This window comes from Lampetra planeri, unplaced genomic scaffold (genome assembly GCF_965212315.1).
Source record: "Lampetra planeri unplaced genomic scaffold, kcLamPlan1.2.h2 scaffold_193, whole genome shotgun sequence".
NCBI lineage: Eukaryota > Metazoa > Chordata > Hyperoartia > Petromyzontiformes > Petromyzontidae > Lampetra > Lampetra planeri.
Genome location: NW_027614680.1, coordinates 112,839 through 136,963, shown reverse-complemented (window position 1 = coordinate 136,963; position 24,125 = coordinate 112,839). Strand labels below are relative to the sequence as shown.

General features: G+C 57.3%; 1 long non-coding RNA gene across 2 annotated transcripts; it reads left to right on the top strand.

Moving 5' to 3' along the window:
* Nucleotides 1-1,264: 1,264 nt before the first annotated feature.
* Nucleotides 1,265-14,171, top strand: LOC144740139 (uncharacterized). 2 transcript variants are annotated; one of them, XR_013589564.1, is made up of 3 exons: nucleotides 1,265-1,374; nucleotides 2,801-2,926; nucleotides 13,972-14,171. It is a non-coding gene; the product is annotated as an uncharacterized LOC144740139 (long non-coding RNA). The 2 variants fall into 2 exon arrangements; XR_013589565.1 differs by having other exon boundaries at nucleotides 2,801-2,921; nucleotides 13,972-14,169.
* Nucleotides 14,172-24,125: the final 9,954 nt, after the last annotated feature.

Sequence of the window (24,125 nt, the reverse complement as noted above, 5' to 3'; positions counted from 1 at the left end):
CTCACCCATCGCCTCACCCATCGCCTCACCCATCGCCTCACCCATCGCCTCACCCATCGCCTCACCCATCGCCTCACCCATCGCCTCACCCATCGCCTCACCCATCGCCTCACCCATCGCCTCACCCATCGCCTCACCCATCGCCTCACCCATCGCCTCACCCATCGCCTCACCCATCGCCTCACCCATCGCCTCACCCATCGCCTCACCCATCGCCTCACCCATCGCCTCACCCATCGCCTCACCCATCGCCTCACCCATCGCCTCACCCATCGCCTCACCCATCGCCTCACCCATCGCCTCACCCATCGCCTCACCCATCGCCTCACCCATCGCCTCACCCATCGCCTCACCCATCGCCTCACCCATCGCCTCACCCATCGCCTCACCCATCGCCTCACCCATCGCCTCACCCATCGCCTCACCCATCGCCTCACCCATCGCCTCACCCATCGCCTCACCCATCGCCTCACCCATCGCCTCACCCATCGCCTCACCCATCGCCTCACCCATCGCCTCACCCATCGCCTCACCCATCGCCTCACCCATCGCCTCACCCATCGCCTCACCCATCGCCTCACCCATCGCCTCACCCATCGCCTCACCCATCGCCTCACCCATCGCCTCACCCATCGCCTCACCCATCGCCTCACCCATCGCCTCACCCATCGCCTCACCCATCGCCTCACCCATCGCCTCACCCATCGCCTCACCCATCGCCTCACCCATCGCCTCACCCATCGCCTCACCCATCGCCTCACCCATCGCCTCACCCATCGCCTCACCCATCGCCTCACCCATCGCCTCACCCATCGCCTCACCCATCGCCTCACCCATCGCCTCACCCATCGCCTCACCCATCGCCTCACCCATCGCCTCACCCATCGCCTCACCCATCGCCTCACCCATCGCCTCACCCATCGCCTCACCCATCGCCTCACCCATCGCCTCACCCATCGCCTCACCCATCGCCTCACCCATCGCCTCACCCATCGCCTCACCCATCGCCTCACCCATCGCCTCACCCATCGCCTCACCCGTCCCGTGACCTCATCCTGCAACTCGCCTGGCACAGCAGGCACCGTGGTGACGTCACCATCGCTTAGCGACGAAGGGAGGGGAGGGGGTGAACGGGGGCAAGGGGGTGACGTCATCATCGCTTAGCGACGAAGGGAGGGGAGGGGGTGAACGGGGGCAAGGGGGTGACGTCACACGTCTCTAAAAGCGCGGGAAACCCCCCCCCCCCCCCCCAGCGATGGCGGCTGTCTCCGAGTCGTCCTCGTGGTCGCCACCGCCCGCATGGAGGCCCAAGCGCCGCCTCGGCGATGCCGCCCTCGGGCACCACGGGGGCCCCGCGGACCGCCATCGACATCAGTAAGGTTGGAAGCTGTGCATCTCGTTCCTCACCATCCTCACAACCTCATCAACCTCTCCCCATCACCTCACCTCGTCCCCCTCCTCACCCATCGCCTCACCTCGTCCCCTTCCTCACCCATCACCTCACCTCGTCCCCCTCCTCACCCATTGCCTCACCTCGTCTCCCTCCTCACCCATCACCTCACCTCGTCCCCCTCCTCACCAATCGCCTCACCTCGTCCCCCTCCTCACCCATCACCTCACCTCATCCCCCTACTCACCCATCGCCTCACCTCGACACCCTCCTCACCCATCACCTCACCTCGTCCCCCTCCTCACCCATCGCCTCACCTCGTCTCCCTCCTCACCCATCGCCTCACCTCGTCCCCCTCCTCACCCATCGCCTCACCTCGTCCCCCTCCTCACCCATCGCCTCACCTCGTCCCCCTCCTCACCCATCGCCTCACCTCGTCCCCCTCCTCACCCATCGCCTCACCTCGTCCCCCTCTTCACCCATCGCCTCACATCATCCCCCTCCTCACCCATCACCTCACCTCGTCCCCCTCCTCACCCATCACCTCACCTCGTCTCCCTCCTCACCCATTGCCTCACCTCGTCCCCCTCCTCACCCATCGCCTCACCTCGTCCCCCTCCTCACCCATCGCCTCACCTCGTCTCCCTCCTCACCCATCACCTCACCTCGTCCCCCTCCTCACCCATCGCCTCACCTCGTCTCTCCTCACCCATCACCTCACCTTCTCACCCATCACCTCGCCACCCATCACCTCACCTAACCCATCACCTCACCTCGTCCCCCTCCTCAACCATCACCTCACCTTGTCTCTCCTCACCCATCACCTCACCTTCTCACCCATCACCTCGCCACCCATCACCTCACCTAAACCATCACCTCACCTCGTCCCCCTCCTCACCCATCACCTCACCTCGTCCCCCTCCTCACTCATCACCTCACCTCGTCCCCCTCCTCACCCATCGCCTCACCTCGTCCCCCTCCTCACTCATCACCTCACCTCGTCCCCCTCCCCACCCATCGCCTCACCCATCGCCTCACCCATCGCCTCACCCATCGCCTCACCCATCGCCTCACCCATCGCCTCACCCATCGCCTCACCCATCGCCTCACCCATCGCCTCACCCATCGCCTCACCCATCGCCTCACCCATCGCCTCACCCATCGCCTCACCCATCTCCTCACCATCGCCTCACCTGTCCCGTGACCTCATCCTGCAACTCGCCTGGCACAGCAGGCACCGTGGTGACGTCACCATCGCTTAGCGACGAAGGGAGGGGAGGGGGTGAACGGGGGCAAGGGGGTGACGTCATCATCGCTTAGCGACGAAGGGAGGGGAGGGGGTGAACGGGGGCAAGGGGGTGACGTCACACGTCTCTAAAAGCGCGGGAAACCCCCCCCCCCCCCCCCCAGCGATGGCGGCTGTCTCCGAGTCGTCCTCGTGGTCGCCACCGCCCGCATGGAGGCCCAAGCGCCGCCTCGGCGATGCCGCCCTCGGGCACCACGGGGGCCCCGTGGACCGCCATCGACATCAGTAAGGTTGGAAGCTGTGCATCTCGTTCCTCACCATCCTCACAACCTCATCAACCTCTCCCCATCACCTCACCTCGTCCCCCTCCTCACCCATCGCCTCACCTCGTCCCCTTCCTCACCCATCACCTCACCTCGTCCCCCTCCTCACCCATTGCCTCACCTCGTCTCCCTCCTCACCCATCACCTCACCTCGTCCCCCTCCTCACCAATCGCCTCACCTCGTCCCCCTCCTCACCCATCACCTCACCTCATCCCCCTACTCACCCATCACCTCACCTCGTCCCCCTCCTCACCCATCGCCTCACCTCGTCTCCCTCCTCACCCATCGCCTCACCTCGTCCCCCTCCTCACCCATCGCCTCACCTCGTCCCCCTCCTCACCCATCGCCTCACCTCGTCCCCCTCCTCACCCATCGCCTCACCTCGTCCCCCTCCTCACCCATCGCCTCACCTCGTCCCCCTCTTCACCCATCGCCTCACATCATCCCCCTCCTCACCCATCACCTCACCTCGTCCCCCTCCTCACCCATCACCTCACCTCGTCTCCCTCCTCACCCATTGCCTCACCTCGTCCCCCTCCTCACCCATCGCCTCACCTCGTCCCCCTCCTCACCCATCGCCTCACCTCGTCTCCCTCCTCACCCATCACCTCACCTCGTCCCCCTCCTCACCCATCGCCTCACCTCGTCTCTCCTCACCCATCACCTCACCTTCTCACCCATCACCTCGCCACCCATCACCTCACCTAACCCATCACCTCACCTCGTCCCCCTCCTCAACCATCACCTCACCTTGTCTCTCCTCACCCATCACCTCACCTTCTCACCCATCACCTCGCCACCCATCACCTCACCTAAACCATCACCTCACCTCGTCCCCCTCCTCACCCATCACCTCACCTCGTCCCCCTCCTCACTCATCACCTCACCTCGTCCACCTCCTCACCCATCGCCTCACCTCGTCCCCCTCCTCACTCATCACCTCACCTTGTCCCCCTCCTCACCCATCACCTCACCTCGTCCCCCTCCTCACCCATCGCCTCACCTCATCCCCCTCCTCACCCATCGCCTCACCTCGTCCCCCTCCTCACTCATCACCTCACCTCGTCCCCCTCCTAACCCATCACCTCAGCTCGTCCCCCTTCTCACTCATCACCTCACCTCGTCCCCCTCCTCACCCATCGCCTCACCTCGTCCCCCTCCTCACCCATCACCTCACCTCGTCCTCCTCCTCACCCATCACCTCACCTCGTTCCCCTCCTCACCCATCACCTCACCTCGTCCCCCTCCTCACCCATCGCCTCACCTCGTCCCCCTCCTCACCCATCGCCTCACCTCATCCCCCTCCTCACCCATCGCCTCACCTCGTCTCTCCTCACCCATCAACTCACCTTCTCACCCATCACCTCACCTAACCCATCACCTCACCTCGTCCCCCTCCTCAACCATCACCTCACCTTGTCTCTCCTCACCCATCACCTCACCTTCTCACCCATCACCTCGCCACCCATGACCTCACCTAAACCATCACCTCACCTCGTCCCCCTCCTCACCCATCACCTCACCTCGTCCCCCTCTTCACTCATCACCTCACCTCGTCCCCCTCCTCACCCATCGCCTCACCTCGTCCCCCTCCTCACCCATCGCCTCACCTCGTCCCCCTCCTCACCCATCGCCTCACCTCGTCCCCCTCCTCACCCATCACCTCACCTCGTCCCCCTCCTCACCCATCACCTCACCTCGTCCCCCTCCTCACCCATCGCCTCACCTCGTCCCCCTCCTCACCCATCGCCTCACCTCGTCCCCCTCCTCACTCATTGCCTCACCTCGTCCCCCTCCTCACCCATCGCCTCACCTCGTCCCCCTCCTCACTCATCACCTCACCTCATCCCCCTCCTCACCCATCGCCTCACCTCGTCCCCCTCCTCACTCATCACCTCACCTCGTCCCCCTCCTCACCCATCGCCTCACCTCGTCTTCCTCCTCACCCATCACCTCACCTCGTCCCCCTCCTCACCCATCACCTCACCTCGTCGCCCTCCTCACCCATCGCCTCACCTCGTCCCCCTCCTCACCCATCGCCTCACCTCGTCCCCCTCCTCACCCATCGCCTCACCTCGTCTCTCCTCACCCATCGCCTCACCTCGTCTCTCCTCACCCATCACCTCACCTCACCCATCACCTCACCTCGTCCCCCTCCTCACCCATCGCCTCACCTCGTCCCCCTTCTCACTCATCACCTCACCTCGTCCCCCTCCTCACCCATCACCTCACCTCGTCCCCCTCCTCACTCATCACCTCACCTCATCCCCCTCCTCACCCATCGCCTCACCTCGTCCCCCTCCTCACTCATCACCTCACCTCGTCCCCCTCCTCACCCATCGCCTCACCTCGTCCCCCTCCTCACCCATCGCCTCACCTCGTCCCCCTCCTCACCCATCACCTCACCTCGTCCTCCTCCTCACCCATCACCTCACCTCGTCCCCCTCCTCACCCATCGCCTCACCTCGTCCCCCTCCTCACCCATCGCCTCACCTCGTCCCCCTCCTCACCCATCGCCTCACCTCGTCTCTCCTCACCCATCGCCTCACCTTCTCACCCATCACCTCACCTAACCCATCACCTCACCTCGTCCCCCTCCTCAACCATCACCTCACCTTGTCTCTCCTCACCCATCACCTCACCTTCTCACCCATCACCTCGCCACCCATGACCTCACCTAAACCATCACCTCACCTCGTCCCCCTCCTCACCCATCACCTCACCTCGTCCCCCTCCTCACTCATCACCTCACCTCGTCCCCCTCCTCACCCATCGCCTCACCTCGTCCCCCTCCTCACCCATCGCCTCACCTCGTCCCCCTCCTCACCCATCGCCTCACCTCGTCCCCCTCCTCACCCATCGCCTCACCTCGTCCCCCTCCACTCATCACCTCACCTCGTCCCCCTCCTCACCCATCACCTCACCTCGTCCCCCTCCTCACTCATCACCTCACCTCATCCCCCTCCTCACCCATCGCCTCACCTCGTCCCCCTCCTCACCCATCACCTCACCTCGTCCCCCTCCTCACCCATCACCTCACCTCGTCCCCATCCTCACCCATCGCCTCACCTCGTCCCCCTCCTCACCCATCGCCTCACCTCGTCCCCCTCCTCACTCATCACCTCACCTCGTCCCCCTCCTCACCCATCACCTCACCTCGTCCCCCACCTCACCTCGTCTCCCTCCTCACCCATCGCCTCACCTCGTCCCCCTCCTCACCCATCGCCTCACCTCGTCCCCCTCCTCACCCATCGCCTCACCTCGTCTCCCTTCTCACCCATCGCCTCACCTCGTCCCCCTCCTCACCCATCGCCTCACCTCGTCTCTCCTCACCCATCACCTCACCTTCTCACCCATCACCTCGCCACCCATCACCTCACCTAACCCATCACCTCACCTCGTCCCCCTCCTCAACCATCACCTCACCTTGTCTCTCCTCACCCATCACCTCACCTTCTCACCCATCACCTCGCCACCCATCACCTCACCTAAACCATCACCTCACCTCGTCCCCCTTTTCACCCATCACCTCACCTCGTCCCCCTCCTCACTCATCACCTCACCTCGTCCCCCTCCTCACTCCTCACCTCGTCCCCCTCCTCACCCATCGCCTCACCTCGTCCCCCTCCTCACCCATCGCCTCACCTCGTCCCCCTCCTCACCCATCACCTCGCCTCGTCCCCCTACTCACCCATCGCCTCACCTCGTCCCCCTCCTCACCCATCACCTCACCTCGTCCCCCTCCTCACCCATCGCCTCACCTCGTCTCCCTCCTCACCCATCGCCTCACCTCGTCCCCCTCCTCACCCATCGCCTCACCTCGTCTCCCTTCTCACCCATCGCCTCACCTCGTCCCCCTCCTCACCCATCGCCTCACCTCGTCTCTCCTCACCCATCACCTCACCTTCTCACCCATCACCTCGCCACCCATCACCTCACCTAACCCATCACCTCACCTCGTCCCCCCTCCTCAACCATCACCTCACCTTGTCTCTCCTCACCCATCACCTCACCTTCTCACCCATCACCTCGCCACCCATCACCTCACCTAAACCATCACCTCACCTCGTCCTCCTTTTCACCCATCACCTCACCTCGTCCCCCTCCTCACTCATCACCTCACCTCGTCCCCCTCCTCACTCCTCACCTCGTCCCCCTCCTCACCCATCGCCTCACCTCGTCCCCCTCCTCACCCATCGCCTCACCTCGTCCCCCTCCTCACCCATCACCTCGCCTCGTCCCCCTACTCACCCATCGCCTCACCTCGTCCCCCTCCTCACCCATCACCTCACCTCGTCCCCCTCCTCACCCATCGCCTCACCTCGTCTCCCTCCTCACCCATCGCCTCACCTCGTCCCCCTCCTCACCCATCTCCTCACCTCGTCTCCCTCCTCACCCATCGCCTCACCTCGTCCCCCTCCTCCCCCATCGCCTCACCTCGTCCCCCTCCTCACCCATCGCCTCACCTCGTCTCCCTCCTCACCCATCGCCTCACCTCGTCCCCCTCCTCACCCATCGCCTCACCTCGTCCCCCTCCTCACCCATCGCCTCACCTCGTCTCCCTCCTCACCCATCGCCTCACCTCGTCCCCCTCCTCACCCATCGCCTCACCTCGTCCCCCTCCTCACCCATCGCCTCACCTCGTCCCCCTCCTCACCCATCGCCTCACCTCGTCTCCCTCCTCACCCATCGCCTCACCTCGTCCCCCTCCTCACCCATCGCCTCACCTCGTCTCTCCTCACCCATCACCTCACCTTCTCACCCATCACCTCGCCACCCATCACCTCACCTAACCCATCACCTCACCTCGTCTCCCTCCTCACCCATCGCCTCACCTCGTCCCCCTCCTCACCCATCGCCTCACCTCATCTCTCCTCACCCATCACCTCACCTTCTCACCCATCACCTCGCCACCCATCACCTCACCTAACCCATCACCTCACCTCGTCCCCCTCCTCACCCATCACCTCACCTCGTCCCCCTCCTCACTCATCACCTCACCTCGTCCCCCTCCTCACTCATCACCTCACCTCGTCCCCCTCCTCACCCATCGCCTCACCTCGTCCCCCTCCTCACCCATCGCCTCACCTCGTCCCCCTCCTCACTCATCACCTCACCTCGTCCCCCTCCTCACTCATCACCTCACCTCGTCCCCCTCCTCACCCATCACCTCACCTCGTCCCCCTCACCCATCACCTCACCTCGTCTCTTCTCAACCATCACCTCACCTCGTCACCCTCAACCATCACCTCACCTCGCCACCCATCACCTCACCTAAACCATCGCCTCACCTCGTCCCCCTCCTCACCCATCGCCTCACCTCGTCCCCCTCCTCACCCATCGCCTCACCTCGTCTCCCTCCTCACTCATCACCTCACCTCGTCCCCCTCCTCACCCATCGCCTCACCTCGTCCCCCTCCTCACCCATCACCTCACCTCGTCCCCCTCCTCACTCATCACCTCACCTCGTCCCCCTCCTCACCCATCGCCTCACCTCGTCTCCCTCCTCACTCATCAACTCACCTCATCCCCTTCCTCACCCATCGCCTCACCTCGTCCCCCTCCTCACCCATCGCCTCACCTCGTTCCCCTCCTCACCCATCGCCTCACCTCGTCCCCCTCTTCACCCATCGCCTCACCTCGTCTCCCTCCTCACCCATCGCCTCACCTCGTCCCCCTCTTCACTCATCACCTCACCTCGTCCCCCTCCTCACCCATCACCTCGTCCCCCTCCTCACCCATCGCCTCACCTCGTCCCCCTCCTCACCCATCGCCTCACCTCGTCCCGCTCCTCACCCATCACCTCACCTCGTCCCCCTCCTCACTCATCACCTCACCTCGTCCCCCTCCTCACCCATCGCCTCACCTCGTCCCCCTCCTCACCCATCGCCTCACCTCGTCCCCCTCCTCACCCATCGCCTCACCTCGTCCCCCTCCTCATCCATCACCTCACCTCGTCCTCCTCCTCACTCATCACCTCACCTCGTCCCCCTCCTCACCCATCACCTCACCTCGTCTCCCTCCTCACCCATCACCTCACCTCGTCCCCCTACTCACCCATCGCCTCACCTCGTCCCCCTCCTCACCCATCACCTCACCTCGTCCCCCTCCTCACCCATCGCCTCACCTCGTCTCCCTCCTCACCCATCGCCTCACCTCGTCCCCCTCCTCACCCATCTCCTCACCTCGTCCCCCTCCTCACTCATCACCTCACCTCGTCCCCCTCCTCACCCATCGCCTCACCTCGTCCCCCTCCTCACCCATCACCTCACCTCGTCCCCCTCCTCACCCATCGCCTCACGTCGTCCCCCTCCTCACCCATCACCTCACCTCGTCCCCCTCCTCACCCATCACCTCACCTCGTCCCCCTCCTCACCCATCGCCTCACCTCGTCTCCCTCCTCACCCATCGCCTCACCTCGTCCCCCTCCTCCCCCATCGCCTCACCTCGTCCCCCTCCTCACCCATCGCCTCACCTCGTCTCCCTCCTCACCCATCGCCTCACCTCGTCCCCCTCCTCACCCATCGCCTCACCTCGTCTCCCTCCTCACCCATCGCCTCACCTCGTCCCCCTCCTCACCCATCGCCTCACCTCGTCCCCCTCCTCACCCATCGCCTCACCTCGTCCCCCTCCTCACCCATCGCCTCACCTCGTCTCCCTCCTCACCCATCGCCTCACCTCGTCCCCCTCCTCACCCATCGCCTCACCTCGTCTCTCCTCACCCATCACCTCACCTTCTCACCCATCACCTCGCCACCCATCACCTCACCTAACCCATCACCTCACCTCGTCTCCCTCCTCACCCATCGCCTCACCTCGTCCCCCTCCTCACCCATCGCCTCACCTCATCTCTCCTCACCCATCACCTCACCTTCTCACCCATCACCTCGCCACCCATCACCTCACCTAACCCATCACCTCACCTCGTCCCCCTCCTCACCCATCACCTCACCTCGTCCCCCTCCTCACTCATCACCTCACCTCGTCCCCCTCCTCACTCATCACCTCACCTCGTCCCCCTCCTCACCCATCGCCTCACCTCGTCCCCCTCCTCACCCATCGCCTCACCTCGTCCCCCTCCTCACTCATCACCTCACCTCGTCCCCCTCCTCACTCATCACCTCACCTCGTCCCCCTCCTCACCCATCACCTCACCTCGTCCCCCTCCTCACCCATCACCTCACCTCGTCTCTTCTCAAACATCACCTCACCTCGTCACCCTCAACCATCACCTCACCTCGCCACCCATCACCTCACCTAAACCATCGCCTCACCTCGTCCCCCTCCTCACCCATCGCCTCACCTCGTCCCCCTCCTCACCCATCGCCTCACCTCGTCTCCTTCCTCACTCATCACCTCACCTCGTCCCCCTCCTCACCCATCGCCTCACCTCGTCCCCCTCCTCACCCATCACCTCACCTCGTCCCCCTCCTCACTCATCACCTCACCTCGTCCCCCTCCTCACCCATCGCCTCACCTCGTCTCCCTCCTCACTCATCACCTCACCTCATCCCCTTCCTCACCCATCGCCTCACCTCGTCCCCCTCCTCACCCATCGCCTCACCTCGTTCCCCTCCTCACCCATCGCCTCACCTCGTCCCCCTCTTCACCCATCGCCTCACCTCGTCTCCCTCCTCACCCATCGCCTCACCTTGTCCCCCTCTTCACTCATCACCTCACCTCGTCCCCCTCCTCACCCATCACCTCGTCCCCCTCCTCACCCATCGCCTCACCTCGTCCCCCTCCTCACCCATCGCCTCACCTCGTCCCCCTCCTCACCCATCACCTCACCTCGTCCCCCTCCTCACTCATCACCTCACCTCGTCCCCCTCCTCACCCATCGCCTCACCTCGTCCCCCTCCTCACCCATCGCCTCACCTTGTCCCCCTCCTCACTCATCGCCTCACCTCGTCCCCCTCCTCACCCATCGCCTCACCTCGTCCCCCTCCTCACCCATCGCCTCACCTCGTCCCCCTCCTCATCCATCACCTCACCTCGTCCTCCTCCTCACTCATCACCTCACCTCGTCCCCCTCCTCACCCATCACCTCACCTCGTCTCCCTCCTCACCCATCACCTCACCTCGTCCCCCTCCTCACTCATCACCGCACCTCGTCCCCCTCCTCACCCATCACCTCACCTCGTCCCCCTCCTCACCCATCGCCTCACCTCGTCCCCCTCCTCACCCATTGCCTCACCTCGTCCCCCTCCTCACTCATCGCCTCACCTCGTCCCCCTCCTCACTCATCGCCTCACCTCGCCCCCCTCCTCACCCATCGCCTCACCTCATCCCCCTCCTCACCCATCGCCTCACCTCATCCCCCTCCTCACCCATCGCCTCACCTCGTCCCCCTCCTCACCCATCGCCTCACCTCGTCCCCCTCCTCACTCATCACCTCACCTCGTCCCCCTCCTCACCCATCACCTCACCTCGTCTCCCTCATCACTCATCACCTCACCTCGTCCCCCTCCTCACCCATCACCGCACCTCGTCCCCCTCCTCACCCATCGCCTCACCTCGTCCCCCTCCTCACCCATCGCCTCACCTCGTCCCCCTCCTCACTCATCGCCTCACCTCGTCCCCCTCCTCACTCATCACCTCACCTCGTCCCCCTCCTCACTCATCGCCTCACCTCGTCCCCCTCCTCACCCATCGCCTCACCTCGTCCCCCTCCTCACTCATCGCCTCACCTCGTCCCCCTCCTCACCCATCGCCTCACCTCGTCCCCCTCCTCACCCATCGCCTCACCTCGTCCCCCTCACCCATCGCCTCACCTCGTCCCCCTCCTCACCCATCGCCTCACCTCGTCCCCCTCCTCACCCATCGCCTCACCTCGTCCCCCTCCTCACCCATCGCCTCACCTCGTCTCCCTCCTCACTCATCACCTCACCTCGTCCTCCTCCTCACCCATCGCCTCACCTCGTCCCCCTCCTCACCCATCGCCTCACCTCGTCCTTCTCCTCACTCATCACCTCACCTCGTCCCCCTCCTCACCCATCGCCTCACCTCGTCCCCCTCCTCACCCATCGCCTCACCTCGTCCCCCTCCTCACCCATCTCCTCACCTCGTCTCCCTCCTCACTCATCACCTCACCTCGTCCCCCTCCTCACCCATCACCTCACCTCGTCCCCCTCCTCACCCATCACCTCACCTCGTCCCCCTCCTCACTCATCACCTCACCTCGTCCCCCTCCTCACCCATCACCTCACCTCGTCTCCCTCCTCACTCATCACCTCACCTCGTCCCCCTCCTCACCCATCACCTCACCTCGTCCCCCTCCTCACCCATCACCTCACCTCGTCTCCCTCCTCACTCATCACCTCACCTCGTCCCCCTCCACCCATCACCTCGTCCGCCTCCTCACCCATCACCTCACCTCGTTTCCCTCCTCACTCATCACCTCACCTCGTCCCCCTCCTCACTCATCACCTCACCTCGTCTCCCTCCTCACCCATCACCTCACCTCGTCTCCCTCCTGACTCATCACCTCACCTCGTCCCCCTCCTCACCCATCACCTCACCTCGTCCCCCTCCTCACCCATTGCCTCACCTCGTCCTTCTCCTCACTCATCGCCTCACCTCGTCTCCCTCCTTACTCATCACCTCACCCCGTCCCCCTCCTCACCCATCACCTCACCTCGTCCCCCTCCTCACCCATCACCTCACTTCGTCTCTTCTCAACCATCACCTCACCTCGTCCCCCTCCTCACCCATCACCTCACCTCGTCTGTCCTAACACATCACCGCACCTCGTCTCTCCTCAACCATCACCTCACCTCGTCTCTCCTCACCCATCACCTCACCTCGTCCCCCTCCTCACTCATCACCTCACTTCATCCTCCTCACTCATCGCCTCGTCTCGTTAAGCTCCATCACCTCGTCTGTCCTTACTCATCACCTCACCTCGTCACCCATCACCTCAGCTCGTCCCCCACCTCAACCATCACCTCACCTTGTCTTCCTCACCTATCACCTCAACTCGCCTCTGTGGTAGCAGTTACATTGGAAAACCAAACGACATGTCTCGGACCGCATCCGTGAACACAAGGGCAGACCTAAAACACGGTAGGACCAACACCTCAGCCATGGCAGACCATTGTTATAATTCAGTGGGCTCACATGACATTGACTTCTCCAAGATGGAGGTTCTGTGCAAGCCATCCGGCTACCATGAGAGATTCGTTCATGAGGCGATCCACATCTACAAACACAGAGACAATTTCAACCGAGTAGATGGATTCTGGCTTAGCAATCATTGCAAGGATGTGATAAACCATTTCGGGTCTTGATTTATTGTATTCACGTTTGCGGTGAATTTCAGACCGCATTCCATTCTTCTTCTCTCCACCCTTCTCCGTTCCGAGCATAGATGGACTCGTCAGTCTGAACAACACTCGTCGCTGTCCGTTGTACTAAAGTAAAAAAAAACGCCACTTTTTTTCAGAAATGTTCTTGCTGTGGTTTTCACACCTGATGATTGCTTGTGTTGCAATTGAAATGTGAGAATTTTATTGTTTTATTTGAATAATTTTATTATTTCCCTTCTACGTGACTTTATTGAAAGAACCAAGAATATCAACCAAATTCTATAAATGCATTTTCAAATGTGGAGGGACAACCCGGAAAACCGGGAAAATACCACGTGACCACAGGGAGAATATGCAAACTCCATATATACAGGCGGAAGGGCTGGGATAAAATACACAACCTCCTGTATATCTCTGACTCACCCACTCAACCTCCCATATTCCCTCACCCATCCACCCACTAACTCAATCATCCACCCACTCACAAACCCATCTATTCACCTATTCACCCACCCACTGACTCACTACCTCACCCACCCACTTACCCTGCAACCCACTTAATCTCTAACACACTCACTCACCCACTCACCGACTCCCTCAACCACTGACCCACTGACTCACTCACAGACCCACCCAGTTAATCACCCACTCTATGTGTAGTGCTCACCTCTTCTGGTATTGTGAGATATTCTTCCTCCCAGCAGCTTCTTCATGACGACGCCCGTGCGGTGGGCGAGCCTCTCAACGAGCCAGGCGAGAGGGACCACAGCCTGGTCATGTTGGGTTCATAGTGCAGTGGGGCACACGGTCCACTCCAGCTCCATGTATGGCTTGCCCTGGTACAGATGTTAAATACCTCGTCTGGTATACAGGCCGTGGGATTGATCCCGACCCTGCCACCTGTGTATTTGGAGTTTGCATGTTCTCTCTGTGGTGGTGTGGATCGTTCTCTGGGTACTCCAGTTTTTACCTCCACATAAAAAAAAATGTGTTTAAAGAGTGCTATACATTGCTACACATTTCCACTTGAAGCCATTTTCATTTAGTTTAATAGTTTATTCTAAACAGCCACTCTCAGTTTAAGCAACTATTCTACTTATTCGCGTATTGATATCACCTGAGGTGGCACTACTTAAGTTGAAGTGCATGCAGCCCAGCAATTGCTTCCTCAATGCTGACAGATGGACCTCCACTCGAGGAGCTCGAGAAAGCCCCTCGAGATAGTTTTGGCCTCCTGTTCCCTGCTGGCCAGACATTGTATAGGAGGTGGGATTACCCACACTGTATCCCACTACACACAAATTGCCCATCGACTGCACTGTTCCCATTTATACTGCTGAGTGGACAGAGGGAGGGGGAATGAAAAAATATATATTTTAGCAGGTAAGGCTCACTGAGCTATGCAGCTCTTCTTTCAGAAGCAACTTGGCCACATGATAGCTCAACGAAGTGGCTAATTACGTAAAAATGCATAGCAACCAAATACTCCAAACGTGTGTTGATTATAAATGTGGAGGGAAAAACAGGAGGACCCGGAGAAAAATCCAGGTGACCACAGGGATAAGATGCAAACTCCAAATATACAGGCGGCAGGGTCGGGATCGATTCCATGACCTCCTGTATACTAGGCAAGGTAGTTAACATCTCACCACCGTGGTGCCCCATTCTCTGACTCACTCACCCACCCACCCACTCACACACTAACTTATCCACTCAACCTCCTACACTAACTTACCCAGCCACTCACCCAAACATCCACCCATTCACCTACTGACTCACACCACTTACTCAAATACCCATCCACTCACACAATGACCCAGCCACTGACTCAGCCACCCACCAACTCACCCACCCAACCCCCATTCAACCACCCAACCACCAACCCACCCATTCACTCACTCATCCACTCACCCACAAAACAAAAACTAAACTGTTTTTATTTTACCAGATAAGACCTACAGGGCTATATAGATCTTTTTCAAAAGTGACCTTGTTACAAATGACAGGTTAACGATGTCGCTTATCACATACACATGCATTGCAGCCAAATCCTCTGAATGCAATTTTATTCTCAATGCAGAGGGAAAACCCCGTGGACCTGGAGAAAAATCTACGCGACCACGAGGAGAACAAGCACAATCAAATATACTTGCGACAGGGTCGGGATCGAATCGACAACCTCCTGTATACACTAGGTGAGGAAGTTAACATCTCACCCCCGTGGCACCCCATTTTCTGACTCACTCACTCAAACACCCACCCATTCACCGATTCACTCGCACCACTTACTCAAATACCCACCCTCTCACCCATAGCCCATCCACTCACTCATGAACCCTCCGAAACACTCACCCATTCACTCACCGACTCACTCACCCATAAATTCGCATACCCATCTTCTCAACCACTCAGCCAGCCACCCATTCAATCTCGTACCCAATAGAGGTGTGTGTAGGTGTGTGTAAGTGTATAGAGGTGTGTATGTGTAAGGGTGTGTAAGTGTGCAGAGGTGTGTGTGTCGGTGTGTGTAGGTGTGTGTAAGTATATAGAGGTGTGTGTGTAAGGGTGTGTGTAAGTGTCTAGAGGTGTGTGTGTAGGTGTGTGTCAGTGTATAGAGGTGTGTGTAGGTGTGTGTACGTTTATCGAGGTGTGTGTGTAGGTGTGTGTAAGTGTCTAGAGGTGTGTGTGTCGGTGTGTGTGAGTGTATAGAGGTGTGTGTAGGTGTAATAGAGGTGTGTGTGTGTAGGGGTGTGTAAGGGTCTAGAGGTGTGTGTAGGTGTGTGTGAGCGTATAGAGGGGTGTTGTGTGTAGGTGTGTGTAAGTGTATAGAGGTGTGTGTGTGTGTAGGTTTGTGTAAGTGTATAGAGGTGTATGTGTAGGTGTGTGTGAGTGTATAGAGGTGTGTGTGTAGGGGTGTGTAAGGGTCTAGAGGTGTGTGTAGGTGTGTGTGAGCGTATAGAGGGGTGTTGTGTGTAGGTGTGTGTAAGTGTATAGAGGTGTGTGTGTGTAGGTTTGTGTAAGTGTATAGAGGTGTATGTGTAGGTGTGTGTAAGTGTATAGAGGGGTGTGTAGGTATGTGTAAGTGTATAGAGGGGTGTGTAGGTATGTGTAAGTGTATAGAGAGGTGTGTGTAGGTGTGTGTAAGTGTATAGTGGTGTGTGTAGGTGTGTGTAAGTGTATAGAGGTGTGTGTAGGTGTGTGAGTAGGTGTGTAAATGTATAAAGGTGTGTGTGTAGGTGTGTCAGTGTATAGAGGTGTGTGTAGGTGTGTGTAAGTGTATAGTGGTGTGTGTAGGTGTGTGTAAGTGTATAGTGGTGTGTGTAGGTGTGTGTAAGTGTATAGAGGTGTGTGTGTGTGTAGGTGTGTCAGTGTATAGAGGTGTGTGTAGGTGTGTGTAAGTATATAGAGGTGTGTGTGTAGGTGCGTGTAAGTGTATAGAGGTGTGTGTGTAGGTGTGTGTAAGTGTATAGAGGTGTATGTATAGGTGTGTGTAAGTCTATAGTGGTGTGTGTAAGTCTATAGTGGTGTGTGTAGGTGTGTGAGTGTATAGATGTGTGTGTGTTAGTGTGTGTAAGTGTATAGAGGTGTGTGTAGGTGTGTGAGTAGGTGTGTAAATGTCTAAAGGTGTGTGTGTAGGTGTGTAAGTGTATAGAGGTGTGTGTGTGTGTAGGTGTGTGTAAGTATATAGTGTGTGTAAGGGTGTGTAAGTGTGTGGAGGTGTGTGTGTGTGTGTCGGTGGTGTGTGTAAGTGTATAGAGTTGTGTGTAAGTGTATAGAGGTGTATGTAGGTGTGTGTAAGCGTATAGAGATGTGTGTAGGTCTGTGTAAGTGTATAGAGGTGTGTGTCAGTGTGTGTGAGTGTATAGAGGTGTGTGTAGGTGTGTGTCGGTGTATAGAGGTGTGTGTAGGTGTATAGAGGTGTGTGTGTGTAGGTTTGTGTAAGCGTATAGAGGTGTATGTAGGTGTGTGTAAGCGTATAGAGATGTGTGTAGGTCTGTGTAAGTGTATAGAGGTGTGTCCGTGTAGGTGTGTGTCGGTGTATAGAGGTGTGTGTAGGTGTATAGAGGTGTGTGTGTGTAGGTGTGTGTAAGTGTATAGAGGTGTGTGTAAGTGTATAGAGGTGTATGTAGGTGTGTGTAAGCGTATAGGGATGTGTGTAGGTCTGTGTAAGTGTATAGAGGTGTGTGCGTGTAGGTGTGTGTCGGTGTATAGAGGTGTATGTAGGTGTATAGAGGTGTGTGTGTTAGTGTGTGTAAGTGTGTAGGGGTGTGTAAGTGTCTAGAGATGTGTGTAGGTGTGTGTGAGCGTATAGAGGTGTGTTGTGTGTAGGTGTGTGTAAATGTATAGAGGTGTATGTGTAGCTGTGTGTAAGTGTCTAGAGGTGTGTGTGTAGTTGTGTAAGTGTATAGAGGTGTAGGTGTGTATAAGTATATAGAGGTCTGTAGGTGTGTGTAATTGTAGAGGTGTGTGTGTGTAGGTGTGTGTGAGTGTATAGAGGTGTGTGTGTTAGTGTGTGTAAGTGTATAGCCGTCAAACCATGGCACCTGACGTCACCACCACGTAGTGGTGAATGGCGACTGTTGATGTGTGTGTGCTTGTGTGTGAGTATGATGGTGAATGCGTGAGTATGATGGTGAGTATATATTGAAAATAATAAAAGCAGACATAATTTCAACCTTCTTGGTTTTTTCGGTAAAGTCACGTAGAAGGGAAGTAATAAAATAATAAAAATAAAACATAATAAAATGAAACAATTCTCTGGTGAGAATTGTTTCATTTTATCATGTTTTATTTTTATTATTTTATTACTTCCCTTCTACGTGACTTTACCGAAAAAACCAAGAAGATGAATCCCTGCAGTCACGAAAGCTTTAAATCGAAACATAATTTCAACCGTGATGATGGGTACAAACTTAGTAATCATTGGAAAGATGTTATTAATCATGCAAAAAATATTTAACTTCCCATATTTGGAGCATTCCTGGCAGCGAGTTAAGCCGCACCACCTCTACATAATAATAGGCTCAGTCAATCATTCTACACAACAGACTCATTTCCTGACAGCGATGTAAGCCGCACCACCTCTACATAATAATAGGCTCAGTCAATCATTCTACACAACAAAGACTCATTTCCTGGCAGCGATTTCAGCCGCATCATCTCTACATAACAAAAAGGCTCAGTCCCTTTTACACGCACCTTTACATCATCCGCAACCTAGTTTACACAACAAAGGCACCGAAACTCACAAAAATAATATTCAGGGCCTACTTCCTGTGTAGAGTGATGAGTGACGTCACTTCCTGTGTAGGGTGATGGGTGACGTCACTTCCTGTGTAGGGTGATGAGTGGTGAGTGACGTCACTTCCTGTGTAGACTAATGAGTGGTGAGTGACGTCTCTTCCTGGGTGATGAGTGGTGAGTGACGTCACTTCCTGTGTGGAGTGGTGAGTGACCTCACTTCCTGTGTGGAGTGATGGGTGACGTCACTTTCGGTGTAGGGTGATGATGGACGTCACTTCCTGTGCAGGGTGATGAGTGGTGAGTGACGTCACTTCCTGTGTTGAGTGGTGAGCGACGTCACTTCCTGTGTGGAGTGATGAGTGACGTCACTTCCTGTGTAGGGTGATGAGTGGTGATCGACGTCACTTCCTGTGTAGAGTGATGGGTGACGTCACTTCCGGTGTAGGGTGATGAGGGACGTCACTTCCGGTGTATAGTGGTGAGTGACGTCACTTCCTGTGTAGAGTGATGGGTGACGTCACTTCCGGTGTAGGGTGATGAGGGACGTCACTTCCGGTGTATAGTGATGAGTGGTGAGCGACATCACTTCCTGTGTGGAGTGGTGAGTGACGTCACTTCCTGTGTAGAGTGATGGGTGACGTCACTTCCGGTGTAGGGTGATGAGGGACGTCACTTCCGGTGTATAGTGGTGAGTGACGTCACTTCCTGTCCAGGGTGATGGGTGACGTCACTTCCTGTGTAGTGTGATGAGTGGTGAGTGACATCACTTCCTGTGTAGACTGATGAGTGGTGAGTGACGTCACTTCCTGTCTGGAGTGGTGAGTGACGTCACTTCCTGTATAGAGTGATGGGTAACGTCACTTCCGGTGTAGGGTGATGAGGGACGTCACTTCCGGTGTAGGGTGATGAGGGACGTCACTTCCTGTGCAGGGTGATGAGTGGTGAGTGACGTCACTTCCGGTGTGGAGTGGTGAGTGACGTCACTTCCTGTGCAGGGTGATGAGTGACGTCACTTCCTGTGTAGGGTGATGGGTGATGTCACTTCCTGTGTAGGGTAGGATGAGTGGTGAGTGACGTCACTTCCGGTGTGGAGTGGTGAGTGACGTCACTTCCTGTGTAGGGTGATGAGTGGTGAGTGACATCACTTCCTGTGTAGACTGATGAGTGGTGAGTGACGTCACTTCCTGTGTAGGGTGACGAGTGACGTCACTTTCTGTGTGGAGCGGTGAGTGACGTCACTTCCTGTGTGTAGGGTGATGAGTGGTGAGTGACGTCTCTTCCTGGGTAGAGTGATGAGTGACGTCACTTCCTGTGTGGAGTGATGGGTGACTTCACTTCCGGTGTAGGGTGATGAGGGACGTCACTTCCGGTGTATAGTGATGAGTGGTGAGCGACATCACTTCCTGTGTGGAGTGGTGAGTGACGTCACTTCCTGTGTAGAGTGATGGGTGACGTCACTTCCGGTGTAGGGTGATGAGGGACGTCACTTCCGGTGTATAGTGGTGAGTGACGTCACTTCCTGTCCAGGGTGATGGGTGACGTCACTTCCTGTGTAGTGTGATGAGTGGTGAGTGACGTCACTTCCTGTGTAGACTGATGAGTGGTGAGTGACGTCACTTCCTGTCTGGAGTGGTGAGTGACGTCACTTCCTGTATAGAGTGATGGGTAACGTCACTTCCGGTGTAGGGTGATGAGGGACGTCACTTCCGGTGTAGGGTGATGAGGGACGTCACTTCCTGTGCAGGGTGATGAGTGGTGAGTGACGTCACTTCCGGTGTGGAGTGGTGAGTGACGTCACTTCCTGTGCAGGGTGATGAGTGGTGAGTGACATCACTTCCTGTGTAGACTGATGAGTGGTGAGTGACGTCACTTCCTGTGTAGGGTGACGAGTGACGTCACTTTCTGTGTGGAGCGGTGAGTGACGTCACTTCCTGTGTGGAGCGGTGAGTGACGTCACTTCCTGTGTGTAGGGTGATGAGTGGTGAGTGACGTCACTTCCTGTGTAGAGTGGTGAGCGACGTCTCTTCCTGGGTAGAGTGATGAGTGACATCACTTCCTATGTTGGGTGGTGAGTGACGTCACTTCCGGTGTATAGTGATGAGTGGTGAGCGACGTCACTTCCTGTGTAGAGTGATGGGTGACGTCACTTCCGGTGTAGGGTGATGAGGGACGTCACTTCCGGTATATAGTGGTGAGTGACGTCACTTCCTGTGTGGAGTGGTGAGTGACGTCACTTCCTGTGTGGAGTGGTGAGTGACGTCACTTCCTGTGTGGAGTGGTGAGTGACGTCACTTCCTGTGTAGAGCGATGAGTGACGTCACTTCCTTTGTGGAGTGATGGGTGATGCCACTTTCGGTGTAGGGTGATGATGGACGTCACTTCCGGTGTATGGTGATGAGTGGTGAGTGACGTCACTTCCTGTGTGGAGTGGTGAGTGACGTCACTTCCTGTGTAGAGCGATGAGTGTCGTCACTTCCTGTGCAAGGTGATGAGTGGTGAGTGATGTCACTTCCTGTGTGGAGTGGTGAGTGACGTCACTTCCTGTGTAGGGTGATGAGTGGTGATCGACGTCACTTCCTGGGTAGAGTGATGAGTGACGTCACTTCCTGTGTGGAGTGATGGGTGACGTCACTTTCAGTATAGGGTGATGAGGGACGTCACTTCCGGTGTATAGTGATGAGTGGTGAGCGACGTCACTTCCTGTGTGGAGTGGTGAGTGACGTCACTTCCTGTGTGGAGTGGTGAGTGACGTCACTTCCTGGGTAGAGTGATGAGTGACGTCACTTCCTGTGCAGGGTGATGAGTGACGTCACTTCCTGTGTAGGGTGATGGGTGACGTCACTTCCTGTGTAGGGTGATGAGTGGTGAGTGACGTCACTTCCGGTGTGGAGTGGTGAGTGACGTCACTTCCTGTGCAGGGTGATGAGTGACGTCACTTCCTGTGCAGGGTGATGAGTGACGTCACTTCCGGTGTTGGGTGACGAGTGACGTCACTTTCTGTGTGGAGCGGTGAGTGACGTCACTTCCTGTGTAGGGTGATGGGTGACGTCACTTCCTGTGTAGGGTGATGAGTGGTGAGTGACGTCACTTCCTGTGTAGACTGATGAGTAGTGAGTGACGTCACTTCCTGTGTAGAGTGGTGAGTGACATCACTTCCTGTGTAGAGTGGTGAGTGACGTCACTTCCTGTGTAGAGTGATGAGTGACGTCACTTCCGGTGTAGGGTGACGAGTGACGTCACTTCCTGTGTGGAGCGGTGAGTGACGTCACTTCCTGTGTGGAGCGGTGAGTGACGTCACTTCCTGTGTGGAGCGGTGAGTGACGTCACTTCCTGTGTGGAGCGGTGAGTGACGTCACTTTCTGTGTGGAGCGGTGAGTGACGTCACTTCCTGTGTGGAGTGGTGAGTGACGTCACTTCCTGTGTAGGGTGATGGGTGACGTCACTTCCTGTGTAGGGTGATGAGGGACGTCACTTTCTGTGTAGACTGATGAGTGGTGAGTGACGTCACTTCCTGTGTAGAGTGATGAGTGACGTCACTTCCTGTGTTGAGTGGTAAGCGACGTCACTTCCTGGGTGGAGTGATGAGTGACGTCTCTTCCTGGGTAGAGTTATGGGTGACGTCACTTCCGGTGTAGGGTGATGAGGGACGTCACTTCCGGTGTATAGTGATGAGTGGTGAATGACATCACTTCCTGTGTAGAGTGAGTGACGTCACTTCCGGTGTAGGGTGACGAGTGACGTCACTTTCTGTGTGGAGCGGTGAGTGACGTCACTTCCTGTGTAGGGTGATGGGTGACGTCACTTCCTGTGTAGGGTGATGAGTGGTGAGTGACGTCACTTCCTGTGTAGACTGATGAGTAGTGAGTGACGTCACTTCCTGTGTAGGGTGATGAGTGGTGAGTGACATCACTTCCTGTGTAGAGTGATGAGTGACGTCACTTCCGGTGTAGAGTGACGAGTGACGTCACTTTCTGTGTGGAGCGGTGAGTGACGTCACTTTCTGTGTGGAGCGGTGAGTGACGTCACTTCCTGTGTGGAGTGGTGAGTGACGTCACTTCCTGTGTAGGGTGATGGGTGACGTCACTTCCTGTGTAGGGTGATGAGTGGTGTATGACGTCACTTCCTGTGTGGAGTGGTGAGTGACGTCACTTCCTGTGTGGAGTGGTGAGTGACGTCACTTCCTGTGTGGAGTGGTGAGTGACGTCACTTCCTGTGTGGAGTGGTGAGTGACGTCACTTCCTGTGTGGAGTGGTGAGTGACGTCACTTCCTGTGTGGAGTGACGAGTGACGTCACTTCCTGTGCAGGGTGACGAATGACGTCACTTTCTGTGTGGAGCGGTGAGTGACGTCACTTTCTGTGTGGAGCGGTGAGTGACGTCACTTCCTGTGTAGAGCGATGAGTGTCGTCACTTCCTGTGCAGGGTGATGAGTGATGAGTGACGTCACTTTCTGTGTGGAGCGGTGAGTGACGTCACTTCCTGTGTGGAGTGGTGAGTGACGTCACTTCCTGTGTAGGGTGATGGGTGACGTCACTTCCTGGGTGGAGTGGTGAGTGACGTCACTTCCTGTGTAGAGGGGTGAGTGACGTCACTTCCTGGGTGGAGTGATACGTGACGTCACTTCCGGTGTAGGGTGACTAGTGACGTCACTTCCGGTGTAGGGTGACGAGTGACGTCACTTTCTGTGTGGAGCGGTAAGTGACGTCACTTCCTGTGTGGAGTGGTGAGTGACGTCACTTCCTGTGTGTAGGGTGATGAGTGGTGAGTGACGTCTCTTCCTGGGTAGAGTGATGAGTGACGTCACTTCATGTGTGGAGTGGTGAGTGACGTCACTTCCTGTGTAGGGTGATTGGTGACGTCACTTCCTGTGTAGGGTGATGAGTGGTGTGTGACGTCACTTTCTGTGTAGAGTGATGAGTGACGTCACTTCCTGTGTAGGTTGATGGGTGACGTCACTTCCTGTGTAGGGTGATGAGTGGTGAGTGACGTCACTTCCTGTGTAGACTGATGAGTGGTGAGTGACGTCACTTCCTGTGTAGAGTGATGAGTGACGTCACTTCCTGTGTGGAGCGGTGAGTGACGTCACTTCCTGTGTGGAGTGATGAGTGACTTCACTTCCTGTGTGGAATGGTGAGTGACGTCACTTCCTGTGTGGAGCAGTGAGTGACGTCACTTCCTGTGTGGAGCAGTGAGTGACGTCACTTCCTGTGTGGAGTGATGAGTGACGTCACTTCCTGTGTGGAGTGATGAGTGACGTCACTTCCTGTGTGGAGTGGTGAGTGACGTCACTTCCTGTGCAGGGTGGTGAGTGACGTCACTTCCTGTGTAGGGTGATGGGTGACGTCACTTCCTGTGTAGGGTGATTGGTTAGGTCACTTCTTGTGTAGGGTGATGAGTGGTGAGTGACGTCACTTTCTGTGTGGAGTGATGAGTGACGTCACTTCCTATGTGGAGTGGTGAGTGACGTCACTTCCTGTGTAGGGTGATGGGTGACGTCACTTCCTGTGTAGGGTGGTGAGTGATGAGTGACGTCACTTCCTGTGTAGACTGATGAGTGGTGAGTGACGTCTCTTCCTGGGTGATGAGTGGTGAGTGACGTCACTTCCTGTGTGGAG